Source organism: Bos indicus, chromosome X (genome assembly GCF_029378745.1).
Source record: "Bos indicus isolate NIAB-ARS_2022 breed Sahiwal x Tharparkar chromosome X, NIAB-ARS_B.indTharparkar_mat_pri_1.0, whole genome shotgun sequence".
NCBI lineage: Eukaryota > Metazoa > Chordata > Mammalia > Artiodactyla > Bovidae > Bos > Bos indicus.
This window is the reverse complement of record NC_091789.1, coordinates 12,385,040-12,397,603: the sequence shown is the minus strand read 5'-3', so window position 1 is coordinate 12,397,603 and position 12,564 is coordinate 12,385,040. Positions and strand designations below refer to the sequence as shown.

Here is a 12,564-nt window from a genome sequence, read left to right as displayed (position 1 = left end):
CATTCTTTTCATTATTACCATTCTTATAGTATCTGGCAGTATCTTATTTTTTTAGATGAGGTAAAACTGGTGTATAACATTATGTTAGTTTCAGGTATACAACATCATAATTGGATATTTATATATACTAGAAAGTGATCACCACAATAAATCTAGCTACCATTTGCCATCCTAAAATTGACTCTCCTCATCCATTTTGGCAGTCCCCAACTCTCTTCTCCACTAGCAATCACCAGTGTGTTCTCTATATGTATGAGTTATGTTTTATTTGTTAATTTGTTTTGTTGTTCAGATTGCACATATAAGTGAAATTATAAAGTATTTGTATTTATTTATCTGACTTATTCACTCAGCATAATACCCTCAAAGTCCATCCATATTGTTGCATATATTAAGATTTCCTTCTTTCTTTAAGAAAACATTTATTTTTGGCTGTGCTGGGTCTTTGTTGATGTACATTGGCTTTCTTTAGTTGTGGCAAGTGGGACTCCTCTCTAGTTGCAGTGTATGGGCTTCTCCTTGTGGTGGCTCCTCTTGTTTATTTCTTGTTAACAGGCTCTAAGTTGTACAGACTTCAGAAGTTGTGGCATATGGGCTTAGTAGATGTGGCACACGGGCTCCAGAGTGCATGGGCTTCAACAGTTGTGGTGCATGGGTTTTGTTGCCCCATAGCATGTGGATTCTTCCCAGAACAGGGATTATGTCCTCTGCATTGGCAGGTGGATTCCCAACCACTAGACCACCAGGGAAATCCAAGATTTCCTTCTCTTATATAGCTATGTAGTATTCCAATTTATATGTGAATTTGTATATGTATATATACATTTGTATCCACTCATCTTTTGATGGATATTTAGATTTCTTCCATATGATTCCATATGTTAGCTATTGTAAATAATGCTGTAGTGAACATTGAGGTGCATATGTCTTTTTGAATTAGTGGTTTTGTATTTTAAATAAATATGCAGAAGTGAAATAGATCATAGTGTAGACCTATTTTAATTTTTTGAGGAATTTCTGTTCTGTTTCCATAATGGCTGCACCAATTTACATTCCCACCAAGAGTTGTATGAAGGTTTCCTTTTCACATATTTTTATCAAGAGCGGTTACTTTTTGACTTTGATAATAGCTATTCTAACAGGTCTGAGGTGATATCTCATTATGATTTTGATTTTCAGTACCCTAATAATTAGCTTTGTTGAAAATATTTTCATGTGAATGTTGGCCATCTGTATGTCTTATTTGGAAAAGTATCTTAAGAACTGCTGTCCGTTTTTTTTTTTTTTTTTTTTTCCCCCTATTGAGTTTTTTGGGTTCTTTATATTTTTCAGATATTAAACTCTTAATGGATATATAATTTGTAAATATTTTCTCCAATTAAGTAGGTTATCTTTTTTATTTTATTGGTGACTTCCTTGGTCATGCATAAGCATTTTAGTTAGATGTACCTTCACTTGTTTACTTTTGCTTTTGTTGCCTTTACTTTGGGAGCCAAACTGCAAAATTAAATGCTAAATCAATGTTAAGAAACTCACCACCTATATTTTCTTCAAAGAGTTTTTCAACTTTAAGATTACATTAAAGTCTATAACCTACTCTAGTTAATTTTTGTGTATGGTGTAAGATAGTGGCCTAGTTTCATTCTTTTGTGTGTGGCTGACCAGTATTCTCAACATAATTTGTTGAAGGAAATATCCATTCTCAATGGTATAGTCCTTCATCTTTTGTTGGAAATCGTTGTTGTTTTTCAGTCGCGAAGTTATGCCTGACTCTAAAGCACGCCAGTTTTTACGCCATTACCATACTGTTTTGACTACTATAGCTTTGTATTTTAGTTTAAAATCAGGGATTGTGATACCTATAGCTTAGTTCTTCTTTCTCAAGATTGTTTTGACTATTTGAGACCTTTTTTTAATCCCATACAAATTTCAGATTATTTGTTCTTCTGTGAAAAATGCCATTGGAATTTTGTCATGGATTGCATTAAATCTATAGATTGCTTTGAACACTATGGACATTCCAACAATATTAATTCTTCCAATCCATGAGCATGAGATATATTTTCATTTGTGTCTTCTTTGATTTCTTCCATCATTTTCTTATAGTTTTCAGTGTAGATATTTTTCACCTTTTTGGTTAAATTTATTCCTAGTTGTTATATTATTCATTTTGATTTAATTATAAATTAATATTTTCCTTAATTTCCCTTTCTGATAGTTTATTATCAGTGTATAGAAATGAAAGATATTCTGTATATTAATCTTGTGTTCAGCAACTTTACTGAATTTATTTATTGATTCTAACAGATTTTTGGTGGAGATTTTAAGGTTTTTAATATATTATGTCATCTGCAAATAGTGACAGTTTTACTTCTGCCTTTCCAATTTGAATGCCTTTTGTTTCTTTTTCTTATCTAATTTCTATTACTAGGAATTCGAATATCATATTGAGTGTAATTGGTATGAGTGGGTATCTTTGTTTTTTTTCCTGATCTTAGGGGGATAGCTTTAAGCTTTTCTCATTTATTAAATTGTTGATGTATTATGTATTGATTATAGCAAAGATGCATCCTCTAAAAAGCCCTTTGTAAATAAAGCACAAGAGATATCTGAGGTTATACCTATGTTATTTTATTTTTTTTATTCTACAACATTGCTGATACTTTTTGGTGGAGTCCTTTGTATTTTCTATGTGCCAGACCACATTATCTGCAAATACTTAAAATTTCACTTCTTTGCTAATCTGGATATTTTTTAGTTTATTTATTTTTTTAATTTTTTAGTTTATTTGCTTGACTAGTATCCCTAGTTCAGTGTACAGTATAATGTTGAGTAAGAAGGGTGAGAATGGATGTCTCATTCTATTCCCAATATGTGGCAAAGAATCAGTCTGTCACTATTAAGTATAATTGTAGCTGTGAATTTTTTCATAGATGCCCTTTATGAGGGTGAGGAGTTCATTTCTATTAGTTGTTTTTGAATGTTTCTATCATGAAGGATGTTGAGTTTTGACAAATTCTTTTTTTGCTGTCTATTGAGATGATTATGTGATTTTTGTCCTTTATTCTATTAATATAATTTACTGTACTGATTAATCTCCTCATTTTGAACCAACTGTGCATCACTTTAATAAATTCCACTTGGTCACAATATATAATTCTATTTATATGTGATTTTATTCAGGATAGCAACATGCAAAATAATGAAGTCATATTTTACTTCACACAATATACAAAAAATAAATAAGTATAAATTAGGACCTAAATTTATGATTTAAAATTGTAAAACACAAGAAAACATATGGGTAAATCTTCATGAAATTATATTTGTCAATATATTCTTAGATATGACTCAAATAGCACTAACAACAAAAGGCAAGATAGATAAATTCTAGTTCATCAAGCATACAAATGCTTGTGATTTAAAAGTTACCATCAAGAAATTGAATAGATAGTGCACAGAATAGGGAAATATTTGAAAATCATGTATCTAATAAAATATTTCTATCTAGCATCTATAAAGAACTGTCACTACTCAATAATTAAAATGTAAAATTATCTTAAAATGGACTAAGAAACTGAATATATACTTCTCCAAAGAAAATATACTAGTGGCCAATAAGCAAACAAAATGTTTCATGTCATTAGTTATCAAGGAAATAGAAATCCCAAAAACAGAGATGCCACGTCACGCCTGCTATGATGCCTAGAATTTTAAATGTCAGATACTAATTAGTGTTGGGAAGCATATGAAAAATTTGTGACTCTCCTACACTTCTCTTTGCAATGTAAAATGCCTGATATTTTGAAAAACAGACTCAGAGTTCCTGAAATGATTAAAGACAGTTTTACCATGTGACTCAACTTTTTAATTTCTAGTTATATAACCAAGGGAAATGAAAACATAAGTCTTTATAGCTGAATGGATACAAAAACAAGACCCCTATATATGTTGTCTACAAGAGACCAACCTCAAAACAGGAGACACATACAGACTGAAAGTGAAGGGCTGGAAAAAGATTTTCCATGCAAATAGGGACCAAAAGAAAGCAGGAGTAGCAATACTCATATCAGATAAAATAGACTTTAAAACAAAGGCTGTGAAAAGAGACAAAGAAGGTCACTACATAATGATTAAAGGATCAATCCAAGAAGAAGATATAACAATTATAAATATATATGCACCCAACACGGGAGCACCGCAGTATGTAAGACAAATGCTAACAAGTATGAAAGGGGAAATTAACAATAACACAATAATAGTGGGAGACTTTAATACCCCACTCACACCTATGGATAGATCAACTAAACAGAAAATTAACAAGGAAACACAAACTTTAAATGATACAATAGACCAGTTAGACCTAATTGATATCTATAGGACATTTCATCCCAAAACAATGAATTTCACCTTTTTCTCAAGCGCACATGGAACCTTCTCCAGGATAGATCACATCCTGGGCCATAAAGCTAGCCTTGGTAAATTCAAAAAAATTGAAATCATTCCAAGCATCTTTTCTGACCATAATGCAGTAAGATTAGATCTCAATTACAGGAGAAAAACGATTGAAAACTCCAACATCTGGAGGCTGAACAGCACGCTGCTGAATAACCAACAAATCACAGAAGAAATCAAAAAAGAAATCAAAATTTGCATAGAAACGAATGAAAATGAAAACACAACAACCCAAAACCTGTGGTACACTGTAAAAGCAGTCCTAAGGGGAAAGTTCATAGCAATACAGGCACACCTCAAGAAACAAGAAAAAAGTCAAATAAATAATCTAACTCTACACCTAAAGCAACTAGAAAAGGAAGAAATGAAGAACCCCAGGGTTAGTAGAAGGAAAGAAATCTTAAAAATTAGAGCAGAAATAAATGCAAAAGAAACAAAAGAGACCATAGCAAAAATCAAGAAAAACAAAAGCTGGTTCTTTGAAAGGATAAATAAAATTGACAAACCATTAGCCAGACTCATCAAGAAACAAAGGGAGAAAAATCAAATCAATAAAATTAGAAATGAAAATGGAGAGATCACAACAGACAACACAGAAATACAAAGGATCATAAGAGACTACTATCAACAATTATATGCCAATAAAATGGACAACGTGGAAGAAATGGACAAATTCTTAGAAAAGTACAACTTTCCAAAACTCGACCAGGAAGAGATAGAAAATCTTAACAGACCCATCACAAGCACGGAAATTGAAACTGTAATCAAAAATCTTCCAGCAAACAAAAGCCCAGGTCCAGATGGCTTCACAGCTGAATTCTACCAAAAATTTAGAGAAGAGCTAACACCTATCCTGCTCAAACACTTCCAGAAAATTGCAGAGGAAGGTAAACTTCCAAACTCATTCTATGAGGCCACCATAGGCCACCTAATACCAAAACCTGACAATGATCCCACAAAAAAAGAAAACTACAGGCCAATATCACTGATGAACATAGATGCAAAAATCCTTAACAAAATTCTAGCAATCAGAATCCAACAACACATCAAAAAGATCATAAACCATGACCAAGTGGGCTTTATCCCAGGGATGCAAGGATTCTTCAATATCCGCAAATCAATCAATGTAATACACCACATTAACAAATTGAAAAGTAAAAAACATATGATTATCTCAATAGATGCAGAGAAAGTCTTTGACAAAATTCAACACCCATTTATGATAAAAACTCTCCAGAAAGCAGGAATAGAAGGAACATACCTCAACATAATAAAAGCTATATATGACAAACCCACAGCAAACATTATCCTCAATGGTGAAAAATTGAAAGCATTTCCGCTAAAGTCAGGAACAAGACAAGGGTGCCCACTTTCACCATTACTATTCAACATAGTTTTGGAAGTTTTGGCCACAGCAATCAGAGAAGAAAAAGAAATAAAAGGAATCCAAATTGGAAAATAAGAAGTAAAACTCTCACTATTTGCAGATGAAATGATCCTCTACATAGAAAACCCTAAAGAGTCCACCAGAAAATTACTAGAGCTAATCGATGACTATAGTAAAGTTGCAGGATATAAAATCAACACACAGAAATCCCTTGCATTCCTATACACTAATAATGAGAAAACAGAGAGAGAAATTAAGGAAACAATTCCATTCACCATTGCAACACAAAGAATAAAATACTTAGGAATATATCTACCTAAAGAAACTAAAGACCTATATATAGAAAACTATAAAACACTGGTGAAAGAAATCAAAGAGGACACTAATGGAGAAATATACCATGTTCATGGATTGGAAGAATCAATATAGTGAAAATGAGTATACTACCCAAAGCAATTTATAGATTCAATGCAATCCCTATCAAGCTACCAACAGTATTCTTCACAGAGCTAGAACAAATAATTTCACAATTTGTATGGAAATACAAAAAACCTCGAATAGCCAAAGCGATCTTGAGAAAGAAGAATGGAACTGGAGGAATCAACCTACCTGACTTCAGGCTCTACTACAAAGCCACAGTCATCAAGACAGTATGGTACTGGCACAAAGACAGAAATATAGATCAATGGAACAAAATAGAAAGCCCAGAGATAAATCCACGCACATATGGACACCTTATCTTTGACAAAGGAGGCAAGAATATACAATGGATTAAAGACAATCTCTTTAACAAGTGGTGCTGGGAAAACTGGTCAACCACTTGTAAAAGAATGAAACTAGAACACTTTCTAACACCATACACAAAAATAAACTCAAAATGGATTAAAGATCTAAACGTAAGACCAGAAACTATAAAACTCCTAGAGGAGAACATAGGCAAAACACTCTCTGACATACATCACAGAAGGATCCTCTATGACCCACCTCCCAGAATAGCGGAAATAAAAGCAAAAATAAACAAATGGGACCTAATTAACCTTAAAAGCTTCTGCACATCAAAGGAAACTATCAGCAAGGTGAAAAGACAGCCTTCAGAATGGGAGAAAATAATAGCAAATGAAGCAACTGACAAACAACTAATCTCAAAAATATACAAGCAACTCCTACAGCTCAACTCCAGAAAAATAAATGACCCAATCAAAAAATGGGCCAAAGAACTAAATAGACATTTCTCCAAAGAAGACATACAGATGGCTAACAAACACATGAAAAGATGCTCAACATCACTCATTATCAGAGAAATGCAAATCAAGACCACTATGAGGTACCATTTCACACCAGTCAGAATGGCTGCGATCCAAAAGTCTACAAATAATAAATGTTGGAGTGGGTGTGGAGAAAAGGGAATCCTCTTACACTGTTGGTGGGAATGCAAACTAGTACAGCCACTATGGAGAACAGTGTGGAGATTCCTTAAAAAACTGGAAATAGAACTGCCTTATGATCCAGCAATCCCACTGCTGGGCATACACACTGAGGAAACCAGAAGGGAAAGAGACACGTGTACCCCAATGTTCATTGCAGCACTGTTTATAATAGCCAGGACATGGAAGCAACCTAGATGTCCATCAGCAGATGAATGGAAAAGAAAGCTGTGGTACATATACACAATGGAGTATTACTCAGCCATTAAAAAGAATTCATTTGAATCAGTTCTAATGAGGTGGATGAAACTGGAACCTATTATACAGAGTGAAGTAAGCCAGAAGGAAAAACACCAATACAGTATACTAACGCATATATATGGAATTTAGAAATATGATAACAATAACCCTGTGTACGAGACAGCAAAAGAGACACTGATGTATGGAACAATCTTATGGACTCTGTGGGAGAGGGAGAGGGTGGGAAGATTTGGGAGAATGGCATTGAAACATGTAAAATATCATGTATGAAACGAGAAACCAGTCCAGGTTCAATGCACGATACTGGATGCTTGGGGCTAGTGCACGGGGACGACCCAGAGGGATGGTATGGGGAGGGAGGAGGGAGGAGGGTTCAGGATGGGGAGCACATGTATACCTGTGATGGATTCATTTTGATATTTGGCAAAACTAATACAATTATGTAAAGTTTAAAAATAAAATAAAATTTAAAAAAATTAAAAATAAATAAAGAAAGAAAATTTAAAAAAAAACAGCATTGGAAAAACTAAAAAAAAAAAAAAAGAAAGAAAGAAAACATAAGTCTTTGTAGAAACATGGCCAAGATTGTTTCTAGTAGAATATTAATTATAAGGTGTGAAAAATCCAAATGTCTATCAACTAACAAATGGATAAACAAAATGCGCTATATCCAAACAATGGGTGAACCTTGAAAACAATATGTAAAATAAAAGACACCAAGCACAAAAGGCTGCAAGTTTATGTTTCCATTTATAAGAAATGTGCAAAAGTGGTAAATCTATAAAGACAGAAAATGTATTAGTAGTTGCTTACGCCTTAGGGGGAATGGTTTGAACACAGGGTGTTGGCCAAAGGTATAACATTCTTTCTGAGGTGATGAGAAAAGTCTAAATTTTTATCTGTGATGTTTGTACATACCAGCAAATATACTAAACACTGTGGTATATATTTTCTTCTTTTTTTATTATTTTTTTTAAATTTTATTTTATTTTTAAACTTTACATAATTTCTTCTATTTTATTTTTCATTTATTTTATTGGAGTATAGTTGCTTTAAATTGCTGTGTTAATTTCTGCTGTACAGCAAAGTGAATCATCTATTTGTATGCATATATTCCTTCTTTTTTGGATTTCCTTTCCATTTATATCATGACAGAGCATTGGTAGAGTTCTCTACGCTATGTAGTAGGTTCTCATTCATTATCTGTTTCATACATAGTAGTGTGTATACGTCAGTCCCAATCTCCTGATTCATCTCATCGCTCCTTTCCCCTCTGGTATCCGTGTTTTCAGTGGGCGAATTATACAGGATGTGAAATTTATTTCAATAAATAAGTTTTTTTAATATATAAATTTATTTATTTTAATTGGAGGTTAATTACTTTACAATATTGTATTGGTTTTGCCATACATCAACATGATCTGCCACAGGTATACATGTGTTCCCCATCCTAAACCCCCCGTCCCACCTCCCTCCCCGTACTGTCCCTCTTGCTTGGGGCTGGTGCACTGAGATGACCCAGAATAAATAAGTTTTAAAAATAATTGTAAGGATGGAGAAAAGGACAAATGTACTCTGAACCTATTGGAACTGAGTTGCAGGCATCCCCACTGAGATATAGACCTGTATCTGGTGCTTAGTTTCTCCTCTGCCCAAGGGAAAGGCCTTTTAATCATTTCAGAAACAGTGACTAAATGGAGCAGAGAAATCAGTTCTCTTGACCAAGTCCATGGCTTGGTAGTTTCACTTGGTACTAAAGCCAGGTATCTGTTTCATGTTCACAGACTTATCAAAGCTGTTCATAGATACAATTTGCCTTCTTCTGCTTCATGCTTTACCAAGCAGGGAAGTTTTGTGGCTCAGAGACCCCAGGCTTAAATACCCTGTGATGTTCTCTGAGGACAATTGTTGCATTGGCTAGGTTATTACACAATGGGTAATTATCACTGAGATCACCTCAGCAAGCCCTAGGATGTCTGAAAGGAGACAAGATTCATGGGTTGAGGACTCTGTGCACTGGCAACAGCCTTCTAGCTCCACCTGGGTGATAACTTGAGAACTTGGGAATCCTGTGGCTGTTTAAATTCCAAGCAGTGCCTATTGTCTCACAAAATGGCTAAGTGTTCTTTATTTTGTTGAGGTTTGAAAGAGCATGCTGTTGACATGTTCAAATCATATATATTAGATATTCCAGCCTATAATTTTTGACAGTGGATCTGGACTCTCCAAAGTAGGCCAGTCTGGAGAGACTGGATGCCATTATTTCCTCATCTCTCTGGTAGGGCATCCGAAATTTAAAATATCTTTGACAAGAGATAATCAGAAAAAGTACTTTGTAGGGGAAGAAGGCTTGTGGAAGTATGAAACCTTGCATTTGTACTACCCTAGAAAGTTATGACCAACCTAGATAGCATATTAAAAAGCAGAGACATTACTTCTCCAACAGAGGTCCAGCTACTTAAAGCTATGGTTTTTCCAGTAGTCATGTATGGATGAGAGATTTGGACTGTGAAGAAAGCTCAGCGCCAAAGAATTGATGCTTTTGAACTGTGGCATTGGAGAAGACTCTTGAGAGTCCCTTGGACTGCAAGAAGATCCAACCAGCCCATCCTAAAGGAGATCAGTCCTGGGTGTTCATTGGAGGGACTGATGTTGAAGGTGAAACTCCAATACTTTGGCCACCTCATGCGAAGAGTTGACTCATTGGAAAAGACCCTGATGCTGGGAGGGATTGGGGGCAGGAGGAGAAGGGGAAGACAGAGGATGAGATGTCTAGATGGCATCACCGACTCGATGGACATGAGTTTGAGTGGACTCCAGGACTCGGTGATGGACAGGGAGGCCTGGTGTGCTACAATTCATGGGGTCACAAAGAGTCAGACACGACTCAGTAACTGAACTGAACTGATTGAACTTGAACTGGTAAGAGGATGAAATGACATGGAGAAACCCTGGAAATAACGTTTTGAGTGGGAACTGGGAGTAAAACCCTTTCAATGACTGTGCTCATGACTGAGCCCTCCTCGAATCCAAGGGAGACTCAAGAGAAGACAACAGAAGTGAAATTTGAGATCTTCAATGTGCCTGCTTTCTGCCTGTCCAAACACACGGTTGTAGCACTCTATGCCTCTGCCTCTGTCACAGGCCTAGTGTTGGACAGTGGGGATGGGATCATTTGCACTGTCCCCATCTTTGAGGGTTATTCCCTGCCTCATGCTGTCACGAAGCTCTACATAGCAGGGAAGGACATCACAGAGCACCTCACCAGACTCCTTACTTGTTCATTGTTGTTGTTCAGTCACTAAGTCATGTCCTGCTCTTTGTGATTCCATGAACTGCAGCACGCCAGGCTGCCCTGTCCTTCACTATCTCCTGGAGTTTGCTCAAACTCATATCCATTGAGTCAGCAATGCCATCTGACTATCTTATCCTCTGTTGTCCCCTTCTCCTCTTGCCCTCAAACCTTACCAGCATCAGAATCTTTTCCAATGACTTGGCGCTTTGAGTCAGGTGTCCAAAGTATTGGAGCTTCAGCTTTAGCATCAGTCCTTCCAGAGAATATTCAGGGTTGATTTCCTTTAGGATTAACTGGTGTGATCTCCTTGCTGTCCAAGGGACTCTCAAGAGTCTTCTCCAGCACCAGTTTGAAAGCATCAATTCTTCGTACTAGCCTTCTTTATAGCCCAACTTTCACATCCATACATGACTAATGGAAAAATCATAGCTTTGGCTATATGGACCTTTGTTGACAAAGTGATGTCTGTGCTTTCTAATACACAGTCTAGTCTTGTCATAGCTATTGTTCCAAGGAGCAAGTGTCTTTTAATTTCATGGATACAGTCACAGTTCACATTGATTTTGGAATCCAAGAAAGGAAACCTGACACTGTTTTCGCATTTTCCATATCTATTTGCCAAGAAGTGATGAGACTGGCTGCCATGATCTTCCTTTTTTGAATGTTGAGGTTTTTTTTTTTTAATCTTCAGATGAATACACATTTATTTATACCTTGGGCATTCTAGAGATTATATTGTACAGTCACTCTGTAACTAACTTCATAGTATATATCTTTTTTCTTTTTAATTTAAATTTATTTATTTTAATTGGAAGCTAATTACTTTACAATACTGTATCGGTTCTGCTACACATCAACATGAATCTGCCATGGGCGTACACGTGTTCCCCATCCTGAACCCCCCTCCCACCTCCATCCCCGTACCATCCCTCCGGGTCATCCCAGTGCCCCAGCCCCAAGGATCCTGTATCAAACCTGGACTGGCGATTCATTTCACATATGATAATATACATGTTTCAATGCCATTCTCCCAAATCATCCCAACCTCTCCCTCACCCACAGAGTCCAAAAGACTGTTCTATATATCTGTGTCTCTTTTGCAGTCTTGCATACAGGGTTATCATTACCAAATTTCTAAATTCCATATATATATGCATTAGTATACCATATTGGTGTTTTTCTTTCTGGCTTACTTCACTCTGTATAATAGGCTCCAGTTTCATCCACCTCATTAGAACTGATTCAAATATATTCTTTTTAATGGCTGAGTAATACTCCATTGTATATATGTACCACAGCTTTCTTATCCATTCATCTGCTGATAGATATCTAGGTTGCTTCCATGTCCTGGCTATTATAAACAGTGCTGTGATGAACACTGCAGTGCACGTGTCTCTTTCAATTCAGGTTTCCTCAGTGTGTATGCCCAGCAGTGGGATTGCTGGGTCATAAGGCAGTTCTATTTCCAGTTTTTTAAGGAATCTCCACACTGTTCTCCATAGTGGCTGTACTAGTTTGCATTCCCACCAACAGTGTAAGAGGGTTCCCTTTTCTCCACACCCTCTCCAGCATTTATTGCTTGTAGACTTCTGGATAGAAGCCATTGTGACTGGCATGAAATGGTACCTCATCATGGTTTTGATTTGCATTTCTCTGATAATGAATGATGTTGAGCATCTTTTCATGTGTTTGTTAGCCATCTGTATGTCTTCTTTGGAGAAATGTCTATTTAGTTCTTTGGC

At 35.8% G+C, this 12,564-nt stretch overlaps 1 pseudogene; it reads left to right on the top strand.

Moving 5' to 3' along the window:
* Positions 1-9,690: 9,690 nt before the first annotated feature.
* Positions 9,691-10,832, top strand: LOC139181250 (actin-related protein T2-like; annotated as a pseudogene).
* Positions 10,833-12,564: the final 1,732 nt, after the last annotated feature.